We start from the raw sequence: 12,495 nt of genomic DNA on the forward strand, positions 1-12,495 counted from the left end.
CATACACACATATATATACGTACACATACACAGTAAATATACGTACACATACACACCACACATATATAAATGTGTATGTGTATATACATATGTATATGTGTATGTACACATGTTTGTATATGTGTGTGTGTGTGTGTGTATGTACACGTGCTTATACACACACTCTCTCTCTCTCTCTCTCTCTCTCTCTCGTAAAAGTCTATTCTATTACTTCACTGTACAAACAGCGAAACAAGTCCTCAAAAAAGAGGCAAAGTTCTTAAAGAGCTGTTTTCACTAAAGCTAAAAGCATTGATAAAAAAAAGTCAACTTGCCATCATTGATTTGCTCCAGATGGATGGAATCAAACAAAGACTAACGCAAGGATTGACAAAAGTAGGGATAGCTTACAAAATGAAAAATCATCTCATTTCTTGCATGCCATATTGTCCCCACCATAAAGCCCAATATTTAGTCCAGATTAGAAAGGGAAGTGCATCATTAGGAAAAAAGGGAGCTCATTCCTGGGCCTTTTGGCTGGAATGAAAAATAGCTCTCAACCAATGGGGGAAGAGCCAACATTACGTAGAGAAAAATAGAAAAAAGGTGAAAATGTCTTGTATGTCAGAATGGAAAATAGTATTTTATGCCCAAAAGACTGTCACTTGCAAATAAAATAATGTTTTTGTGATACTGACTTCTGACAAAGTAACAATAAACAAATAACATGTAAACTTTAGAATAATCTTTTTTAGATACTGAAATGATTCTAAGTCTGACAAGGTCTCAATAAACAAAAGTCATGAACTTCAAAATGGTTTCCCCCCCAACGCCATATGTCGGCGACCTCCTTGTAATGCGTCCTCTATAGAGATTGCAAATAAAATCACAGTTGAAGGTCGGTGGGAGCGAATATGTGTATCAAAAGGAAGCTGGGTTCTTATGCAACCCAATAAGAGGAGGAAAGTTTTTCGTGGCAATATATTTTCCAGATCTTGGAAGGGCAGAGTTAAAGATTTTAGAATATTGGAAGGCAAAAAAAACCAAAGTTGAAATATTAATACAACACGTATACATGCACAAAGAGCTAGTCTTAAGGAATCATCCAATCTATCTTCCAAAGCACAGACCCAATTGTAAGTGACGGTGAACTGATTGTATAATGCAACTTTACAAATTTCTATTTGTGTTTTGTTTGACTTTTATCTACTTATTATTTCAGATCTTTATCCTTCCTCTGATGAGCAGTGGCAACCAAGTGAATGTATTCTCGGATTTATCCATGTGATACATAGCTCTATTAGGGAATTGCAATATTCAGGTAGATCTGCCATGCAGCTTGCCCAATCAGGTATATATTTTTATGATCATTATTATCAGTTATTGGATAAAACTAAAACACACGGTGTCTTGAAGAAACTAGATCTTCCTGCATGGAACACTATTGATTGGCCGATTCCCGAAGGTAATGTGACAGAGAGTTATAGAGCAAGATTATTTACAGATATACAACGTTCTTTACGGCCAGGAATTGCCTCCAGAATATGCAAAGTAACTATTTGTATGCCAATAACAGTATTTGTCAAGCTGTTTAATCATTTGACAATTAAAGTTTGTAAGACAATGCTGAGTTATAAGGCACATGAGATGCAAGACTTTTCAAACTTATTGGATGATGGTTGGGATAGCTTCACTTCCAACTCCGTACATTGTGAGGTTGCTCATAACTCCATTCAGCTCAAGTACATGATTGCAAGTCAGAATTTTATATTTTCCTTCTATTATAAACGCAGTAGGCTGATTGGAAACCAGCTTGTTCCACTAGATCACGATGTGAACTCATTTGGTCCTGACAATGAATTAATTGACATTTCTGTCAAAGAAAATGAAATTCTGGTTATTGTTGTGTCACTTAGAGAAAAATGCAACTGATCCCATAGGTGGAAAAATCATGTGCATCTTTACATGTAAGGATGGCTATTGAAAGTCAACTTTAGAGCCAGACATTGTCTATAATGTCATACTGTAATGTATTTCAATGGAGCAATCTACCCAAAGGGAACAATGGACTTCGAATGGGCAGCTCTTGTCGCAAAATTTGCAATTGATTTGTTAGTAGACTGATGAAATGTACTATCTATTGTAACTTGAGCAATATATATGATTTCAAATCATTTATACAAATGGATGACTCAAGTCTCTCTGTCCCTCTTTGTATCTCTGTCTCTCTCTCACACATGCAAAGCGACACATTCACACAAAATGAATGCATGAGGGATTCCCTTGTGTGAGTAAACTAAATGAAAATCTCAATGCATGTCGTTTCCTTGTAAAGTATATACAATGAAAAGTCATTGCCATTTCAATGTTTTGAATTCAAATTTTTAGGCGTCATGAGGAAATGTTTCCGCTTGCTTCTTGCTTGTATTCGACGGGACTTCGGTCTCCAATTCTTGTGCTTGAAATTTCTCAGGAGATTTGACATCTTTTCTAGCTTTCTCACCCTGAAGTGGACCCTCGGCAGTATGAAATGTAGGCTCCTCAGCCTTTTTAGTTGGTGATTCGGCCTTTTCTACTTTTGTTGACCCTTCTGCCTCTGCAACATGAATGGGAGGGACATTTTGTTGTTCATTTGAGCATTCCACCTCTTCAGTTTTCTTGGAAGCCTGTCTGGGTATCTTTGAACTTAACTGAGATACAGGAGAAGAGTATCGAAGTAACTGGAGGATGGCATTTGCTCTAAAATTATAAACATACTCTGAATCATAGCTTTGTTTTGTCATCTGTACCAATCAAAAAAATAAATGAAGTAGCGGTTGTCATGTATCTTCTATTGTATCTCTAAATAAGAATGGGAACGCCTACCTGTTTTGACTTTTCAATGAAGTAGCTATCAAAAATGTACTTCGTATTAATAAGGACTCTCCATCCGCAAGAATAACCGTCATATTGTTGAGGCACCTGTAAACCATAGAGAACGTTAAAACATGTAGCTTTTTTCATAAACGTTTCCATGAAGGATAAAGAGGTCGAGTTCTTACATCCATGTGCCAGGGATGAATTGCACCAAACTTGTCTGCGGTATCTGTACATTGATCCAATGCTATAGCTATTCTTTTCAAACCCCTTCAACATGATAAAAGAAATGTTAGCAGTTCTTTTTGTAGATCATAGACCACTTACTTGGTTAAACAAATGAAGAAAACTTACAAGTCAATCTCTCTGTGAGTATTTGTAATTGAATTGAAACAAAAGCAAGATTTTGATGGTGGGTGCATTGCTGCAACGCTCCAATGTTCACTACAATTCAAGGGTTAAAAAGATTAGAAAAGAAAATGAGATTAAACACTTTCTTAACTTAAGTGAAGTCCTTGCAACTCGACATACTTAGAATTGTACGGTATGATGATAAGGGTTACTTTTTTGAAGTTACAATGTGTGAACCACTTGGCCAACTCTTTGGGTGGTTCGTTAGGCTTCCTTAATACGAAGGATATAGCGGGATCCGCAATATATACAAACTCTTGAGCAGATGGGGATAAAAAGTTCTTCAATAAACTACATCCGAAAACATATCGGTTAGTTTCATACTATGTGAAACAAATTATGTAAAGAAAAACATTATTCACAACTTACTTAAGTCCTGCAAGGATAATGGTATCGGTCATGTATTCCTGTTTATGCCTTAGACATTTCAGACAATCGTTTGTGAGACGGAACTCGTGATCCAGATCAGTTGACTTAATAGTGATATACACTAGTGGGCCCAGCTTGTTCAACTTATCTAAGATCATCTTCTCTAAGCCCTCTGTCGCCCCTACAAGAGTGGGGGTAGGCTCTGCCTTGCTCTGTTTTGCTTGTTGTAATGTGAATGCCTCAAATGCAGCCTTAGCTCTTGTATCCCTTTCATGCGTAACTTCTTCTATTTTAACCTCTTTCACCTTTGGAGTTCTCGCCAGTGGTATCATCAGGATGTCCCTCATCTTCTTGTCCGGATAATCTAAGGCTTTCAATAATTTATCGTATCTCCACCTTACCATTTTCAGTGTATTCATGTCCCTGGACATGATAGTGACTCTGTGGTTATGCGTAGCTAAGAGCATTGTGTCTTTGAAGATCTCAATGCAATAATCTTCTGTGCTTTCTTGCAGGGCAAGAACTGCTGATCTTTGCCACCTGTAACTAAATCCCATGTCATCCACAACTTCCTTCAAAAGTCTTTGAAAAGGTGCTTTAGGGAAACAAAAGCCCATGGCTTTTTGAGCCTTCCTGATCTCCCTCAAGACCGTTATTTTTTTTGAAAATCTCCGTTTCTGATTTTTTGGAGGAGACTCATGGGCTTCCCTTTCCTTGATTTCTTTTACTTGACGTTGTGAACTTGATCTTATGGCTGCCATTTGGGCAATTGGAGGACCGTGGCCTCTTTTCCTCACAGTATCCTTAGTTTTGGCCTCTTTTCCTCACAGTATCCTTAGTTCTGGCCATACTGCATGTTTAATAGAACTATTAATCTCTCTCTCTCTCTCTCTCTCTCTCTCTCTCTCTCTCTCTTTTCCTCCCTCTCTATCTAGAAAATAATTCACTCTCTCTCTCTCCCTCTCATAGACAAAGCAGCAGAAGAACAAAATAATTCTCACTCAAACTAAGTTCCTCTCATAGACCAAGCAACATTTTACAATAGAGAGAGAGACGAGAGAGTATGACAGAGACTTAGTTGTGACTGAGTTGAGAGAGAGAGAGAAAGAGAGGGTCGTTTCACAAGCGATATCAAGCGTTGGATTTTCACACTGAGAGGACAATGTCAACGATAGTCGAAGGATGGGGGGAAGAGAGAGAGAGAGAGAGAGCGAGCGAGAGAGAATGTGTGCAAAAGAATGCAAGAACGAGGTTTGGGGCTCGCCCGAACCTTGTCCTCCGCATTCTTTTGCACACAAACATCTCTCTCCACACCACCCTCTCTCTCACTCTCTCTCCCTCTTCCAGCTTTGTTCATCATCGTGAAGAGATAGGGTGTATCGTCGTGAAGAGCTAGGGTGTCGCAAGATAGAGAGACAGAGGGGGAGAGATAGAGAGAGAGAGAGAGAGAGAGAGAGAGAGAGAGAGAGAGAGAGAGAGGAGAGAGAGGGAGGGAGAGGGAGGGAGAGGGAGAGAGAGAGAGAGAGAGAGAGAGAGAGAGAGAGAGAGAGAGAGAGAGAGAGAGAGATGCGAAAGAATGCGTGGGGAGGTTTGGGGCTCGCCCAAACCTCCTCCACGCATTCTTTTGCACAAGTCCTTTTTTTGGCTCGCCCAGAGAGAGAGAGAGAGAGAGAGAGAGAGAGAGAGAGAGAGAGAGAGAGAGAGAGAGAGAGAGAGAGAGGGGAGGGAGGGAGGGAGGGAGGGAGGGAGGAGAGAGAGAGAGAGAGAGAAGAGAGAGAGAGAGGAGAGAGAGAGAGGGGGGGAGTCCACCTGAGGTCAGGCTTCGAGGACGATCGTGGGGAGGATGATTGTGGAGTGGATAGTAGGTTGGAAGGCGCTAACGTCGAGCAGGATAATGGTTGACGGCGTGGAGGAGGGAAAGCATGGAGGAGGATCATGGAGGGAGGATCGTTAAGGATCGTGAGGAGCGGTGGTGGAGCGGTGGGAGAGCGGTGGAGGTGGAGCTGTGGAGCCGTGGTGTTGAGGTGGGGTGCAGCGGTTGAGAGGTAGAGCGTGAAGGTGCGGTGGCATGTTGATTGGTAGGGCAACAATAGAGAAATCATCAATGGGCTATTTTTAGGAAATATCATGCAGTGGCTATTTTTAGCCTCCATGTGCAATTTCCTATTTAGTATGCAACATTAATAACTATAAATATCTAGCTATTAATAGTGCCCATGGATATTAGAAGCAAAATTCCAACTAGCCCTTTTCTCCAACTCCCCGCACCCCCTCCGGCACTCGACCTTCACGGCATCATGGAAGTCCCTTCGCTCTCGACTAGCAAGGCATCCAAGGAGACGTCCCTTCCAGGTAGGTCTCTAGCTCGTTGTCCCTCTCTCGAGTTCACACACCCCACCGACACCACCTTCTCAAAGACGTCTACCCCTCTTTTTTTCTTTCTCTGTGGCCGTTTCTTTCTCTGTAGGAGAGTCAGAGAGGGGGGGGGGGAGAGAGAGAGAGAGAGAGAGAGAGAGAGAGAGAGAGAGAGAGAGAGAGAGGAGAGAGAGAGAGAGAGAGAGAGAGAGAGAGAGAGAGGCGTGTGCAAAAGAATGCGAGGAGGAGGTTTGAAGCTCGCCCGAACCTCCTCTCGCATTCTTTTGCACACGTCGAAGGAGACAAAGAGAGAGAGAGAGAGGAGGAGAGAGAGGAGAGAGGAGGGAGAGAGAGAGAGAGAGAGAGAGAGAGAGGAGAAGAGAAGAGAGAGAGAGAGGCGTGTGCAAAAGGAAGCGAGGAGGAGGTTTGAAGCTCGCCCGAACCTCCTCCTCGCATTCTTTTGCACACGTCGAAGGAGACAGAGAGAGAGAGAGAGAGAGGGAAGGAGACAAAGAGAGAGAGATAGGGGGAGAGAGGGCCTTGTGCAAAAGAATGCGAGGAGGAGGTTTGGAGATCGCCCAAAACCTCCTCTCGCATTCTTTTGCACACGTCCCTCTCTCTCTCTCTCTCTCTCTCCTCTAATCACCTGCACACGTCCACAATTAGCTCGAGGTGTCCAAGAACATCATTGAAGTATAGAGGCATGATGAGGGAAATGAGAGGAGAGGGAGAGGGGAGGCTGCAAGTGGAGAAAGGAGGTTGCAAACAACGGAGAGGGCGAGTGACAAGAAGTTGTGGGAAGCGCTGAATATAAAGCATCTTATATAGGCGAATATCAAAGTAAAGTTTGGAGTGCAATGCAAACCTTGCCATGCACACACACACACTTGTTGTAATTGAAATCAAGAGAGAGAGAGAGAGAGAGAGAGAGAGAGAGAGAGAGAGAGAGAGAGAGAGAATTGTGTGTGCGTGAACTAGAGAGTGAAGGAGAATTGTTTTTGATCAAAATTGTAGATCAACAATCGCTGCAATCTATTAAGAAAAAACGAATGGATAAAAGGCCACGGTGGGCATCGGAGACTTCGAGCATACAGGACAATTATAATTTTAAATCAAAGAGTATAAAATTGGAGGGACATGCCTTAGTGGAAGAGCAAAAGGAAGCAGATCTTCTGCTGTTTGAATTCCTAGAAAAATGCAATGCTCAAAGGGAGTTTCATTTATTTTATGACATGTGGAATATAGAGATTGAATTTAATAAGGTTATCGAGCAGCACAGAGAGTTTTTAATCCGAGGAGCTCTCAGATTTTAAGAGCATGACAGAGAATGGAAGGGTTTGCGTTTCAGATAAGTGGTATATTCATGTCAAGGATCTTATTGAGAACTCTAAGCAGAGAATCTCTATCACCAGGCGATTTAATAATCTCCCTAATGTTTATAAGGCCACATGCAACATGCATTCTAGTACATGTAGGATTCTTGAAGAGAGTCTTGGTTTTGCCATGTTTTTGCATTTTGAGGACACTGGAGATTTTGAGGACACTCAAGATGAGGCACATAAATTTTTAGAGCCCGAAATTTTTATTGAGGGAAGCCAATTTGAAGAAGAGCCGATACAAGAGGAAGAAGTTAATATTGAAGAAGAGAAGAGACAAGCTCAAGAACTTCGTGTAGCTTTACGGTCAGAAACTATAAGAGGTGAAGTATCCACTGAAGGTTTGAATCTAGAAAAAGGTCCTCTTGCTCTTCCAATGCTTCCATCTTTTAGCATCAAAGATGATGAATATTATCTGCTCTCCGATATTCAAAGGATCTTTGACTTGAGAGAAGATTATGCAATAGCTTTGATTGCACAAGCTTGTACCGAAGACCAAAACTTGGGTGTTGAGGATGACGATTTGATGATTTTAGAGGAGTGCTTGGAGCCTAAGGTAGCACTTGCCTTGTGCTTTGAGAAAGCTGCATCTATAGAAGAGTTACAGGATGAAGAATTTAGTGAAATACAAAGGCAGTTCAAAATTAAGCCTAAACAGCCTGAGATAGAAGAGGAACAGAAGTGTAAGCTCGAATGTAACACCGAAAGAAGTATCAATCTTTGGTCAGATAAAGTTCTGGAAGAAGATGAAAATATGAAGGTAACAATGTCCATTTTAAATGTTTTCTTTATTTTTTTCCTTCTATTTTAATGTACTTATGTTAATTATGTGTTAATAACTTTGCTATTGTATTGCAGTTATATCTTGAGGATGATAAATTTTTGAGTAGATCATTAAGAGCCACAGAATGGGGGCATGGGAGACTTTCATCACTTGCACATTATATGAACAAATTGTCTTCAGCCAAGATGCTTATCTATCATAGAATTCTAAGCAACAATGGGGAAGCTGCGGTATATTTCTTCAAGTGTTTGTCAAAAGCTCTTGGTGGGAACCAAGTGAGTTGGCGAGCAGATAAGGTGATCTTGATTGAAAAGAGATTTGCTTTGTACATTTTTGGTTATGCCCCTAAGCACGATTGCTCAAGAACAGGATATTATCTAGCATACACTGCATATGCTCTAGCACATGGAGTGGAGAATCCTCTTGAGCTATTGAGTTACGACAAGCATCATTTGATTAGATTCAGAGAGCCACTTTTGAGGTCCGAAGATAAAGAAATAGAAGTTGCAGATTGAGAGAGCCATTTTTAGGGCACAAATCACAGGAGCAGAGCCTCTTATATTGCATGTGATTACAAGGGACAAAAGTTGTATTACATGTCTTTTTTGGATCATAATGCTTTAAGCTCTGTCAACCCACTTGTGATTTACAAATATCTTTGTCTGTCTCCATTGTGCATGTTTCTCTGTAGCTGTTGAGTTTTGCAGAATTTGCCTTCTTCTTTGCTTTCATGCCATGTTGAACTTGTGACAATGCAACCTTTTTCTTTATCTGCAACCTTTGTAGTATCCCTCTGTAAAACCATTGGAACAATTCTTTGAGACTATTTGCCTTCTGTATTCCTCCAAAGTGTTGTGTGTGACGAAAGAATGCATTTCGAGCCATGTAATGCGACTTCTCCATCCCTTGTGTAGACCAGATTGTAGGGCATCCATACTTTTTGACAAAATATGGAAGGTGGTTAAACATAATATGCTGCAATCAAACATTTTTTATTAGAAAGTACTAAAATGTAGATCATGGAATATATATTGCAATTCAAAGATGTCATGCTTACCATATAGTGTGTAATGTTGCAGCTTGTCCAAGCTTGCTTCATTGATTTGCCAAAATTTTTTAGCTCCTCCTCTAGTATACGGTGATCAATCTTAGTCCATGTCTTTTTGTCTCGCAGAATATTAATAACTTGTCTAATGATTTCCAGACTTCTGCTTTCATATTTCTAGCGACACCGTCTGCTTCATCATCTTTCACAGCATTATGCACAAGCCTCCAAAGCCCTATCTCACCCTTGAAATATATCTTGATCTTCTGCCTCTGATTCTCGGATAGAAATCTTCTTGCTTTGACTCCACCAATCGAAGGCTTGATCGGAACATCCTTCCCATTTGTGGACTTTTTAAGGTCTGTTGTGATATGTACATCTCCTCCATGGAGACCAATGTCTGACAATACTTTTTCTAATGCAGCAATTGCTATTTTCCTGTGCTTTTCAGGACGCAACTTCCAAGCAAAACCAATATATAGAAACACTAGTTTTTCCACGATTCGACACAAAGAATGCAATGTGCAGATATGCACATTACACAAGGAAATGTCAAGGATTGCTTTAAATGCTGGATCTACCTTATCCCTGCTGTTAGGTGCTCTCTTCCACCATTTGGAGTCCATCACATGAGCTGGTTCCTTGCAGTAAAGACATGGAGATTTAGAATTACCACCTTTGCATACATTTTAAGGTCTTCAAGTCCCCTGACATATGCCAATCAACTTGAAAATCTCCAATCCCTTCAACATGAAGCTCCTCTCCCTGAACTTGTCTTCTGATAATTGCAGGTATATGTGTATGATGGAAAATCCATGAGAGTGTATCATGGTCCTCTGTTTTAACCTGTAATTGAAAAATGCAACTTTGTTAACGCATCAACATTATAAAACATGAGCTTTAATCGTACAAAGTAAGCTTTAAGCATACAAAGTAAAGCTGAGAGATTACCTCAAATGCACCCAACCACCAAATATTCTTCTCCGATTGTAAAATACTTTGAGTTTTCCTTTGGTATTGAATGTTCAAGCGCTCTGTTCATTAGTGTGATTGTGACTCTTTCTATCTTTTTATCCTTCACGATTTGGCATTCATCAAGTTTAATAACAAAGATAAGTCGTCCATGGCACTCTTCTAAAGTGATTCTATAAAATTCTACCATTCTTCTTTGTAAACGTTGAAGATCAACAAAAATATTATTACATTCATTATAAATGGTGTTTCCTTTCTTTCCTTCGAAAACTCCATCAACATAAAACCATTGACCAATAAATCCATCGACTTGTTGATTGAGCATCCCTCTTAACCTCCATACTTCTGCTGGATTTGGAAGAATCACACGTTTGAGTCGTTGATCCTTGAAAGTTGATGACACAGCCTTAAAAATAGCAGAATAACCTTTTTTGCTTACTCCGCTATCATCAAGAGCTTCTTGTATAATATGTACAAAGTTTTTCACAAAGTTCCGTTTGACTGTTTTAAACTTTTTTTTCTTGGATCAAGCCTTCTGCAAGAGAAGTCGAAAATAAACTCTTCATTTGCTTCACTGGAAGACTATTTGGATTCATATTCTCCTTGAAAGGCTCCAAGATTTTCCTACATACACAATAAAATGAATTCGTAAAGAAGATACAAAACATTAAACTTCCAATTTTCAATCAAATTAAAATATCCCTACCTTGCTTGTTGAACTCGCCTCTTGCATCCTCCTGTTCCTGCTTTCAAATTAGCAATATTCCGAAGATTTCATTGCTTCAGCCTGTCTCCCAATAGTGTCACTTTCGATCTCATTTTGCGTAGCTTCTCCTTACACTTTGTGTGTTCTTCGATCTCATAATGAAGTCTCTCTTTTAACGTCGCGCCTTCAAGTTGATACTGATTTTTTGTCCTCACTTCTTGTTCGTACAAAGATTTAAAGATGTGCGAAGCTTGACACTGTGCTGAGATATATCCAAGCATACCTTTCTTACCATCACCTACAAACCTCAACAACATGGTTGGATTGGAAAAAGGTGGAGAAGATTTTTTGAGTATGCATTTTGGATAGAGTTTGCCATCACACCATAAGTCGATGTGCTGTAATCCTTCTCTCCTCATGTTTTCTTTCTGCATCGCTCCTAGACATTGTTGTTTTGACAAAGGCGCATATTCTTCTGTCAAATCAATATGTAGATGATGCCGACGCTTCTTGTTTGATGGTTCTGTCATTTTGATGGTAGTCATCTCCAATGTTCCACAACATGAGAGTCTAATAGTAGGGAAACATTTGAATATGGCGGTAAGCTTTGAAAAGCTTAACAAATGAAGAAGAATTTGGATTAGTTATGGTCTGACTGCATAGAGTGAAAGCGGGCCATGGAGCAGGCTGAAAAATGATTGAGGGAAGAGAGTGGGTTGTGGGAGTAATAAATACAAGAGTTCGTGGCTCATAAGTTTTGAATAAAGAAGAATATCTTTATTCTTTCATCTCTGACATCTTTACATATTCTATTGTGTATTTTAATGTAACATATTCTTCCATGTCTGACATGTTTACATATTCTATTGCATATTCTATTGTTTCTATGGATTTTGGAAGAGCAAAAAATGAAGAAATTACGAATATCTCTCAGAGTCCCAAAATGAGCTCCCTTTTTTCCTAATGGATCCCATATAGACTGCCACCTGTCAAAGAGCCAAAAAAATCTAGAGAAGGAATACCCTAGAAATCTGAGTCAAAGAAAATGTGAAATCTGGCAAAGGAAACTTTTGGTATATGGATAGGACCAAAGAAGATGCATGGCACAAGAATAATCAACCTGTAGATTAATCAAAACCTGAGGGAAAGAGAATCTAGGATAATGCCCATGATCTACCCTATAGAAACTCTCTCTCTCTCTCTCTCTCTCTCTCTCTCTCTCTCTCTCTCTTACACACACATATATATGCTTAAATATACAGGTGTGTGTGTGTGTACACAACATACATATATGTACATACATATATACACTTTTTTTTGTGAAAACCATGCTTCTATTAACAATGACTTATGTACAATATAGGAGATGGACTCAAGATAAGTCCATCTTCGAAGAAATTTAGAAGTAGTGGACAAACACCTCAAATTGGCTAAAAGCAATATCCTCTAATTGTATAATTAGTCATGGAGGGATTGTCGCAAAATCATCTTATAGTAAGCATACGCCTTTAGAGGCATGTGCCCAAACATAGCATTGTTTCTCATCTTCCATATTGTCTATAGAGCCCAATATCTAGTCCATAGAAAGAACATCAAAATCAGGAGAGTTGGGCACACCAGTCCCAAATATCCAGAAATGCTT

The sequence above is a fragment of the Cibotium barometz genome, chromosome 20 (assembly GCF_041138505.1).
Source record: "Cibotium barometz isolate CiBa-2024 chromosome 20, ASM4113850v1, whole genome shotgun sequence".
Classification (NCBI taxonomy): domain Eukaryota; kingdom Viridiplantae; phylum Streptophyta; class Polypodiopsida; order Cyatheales; family Cibotiaceae; genus Cibotium; species Cibotium barometz.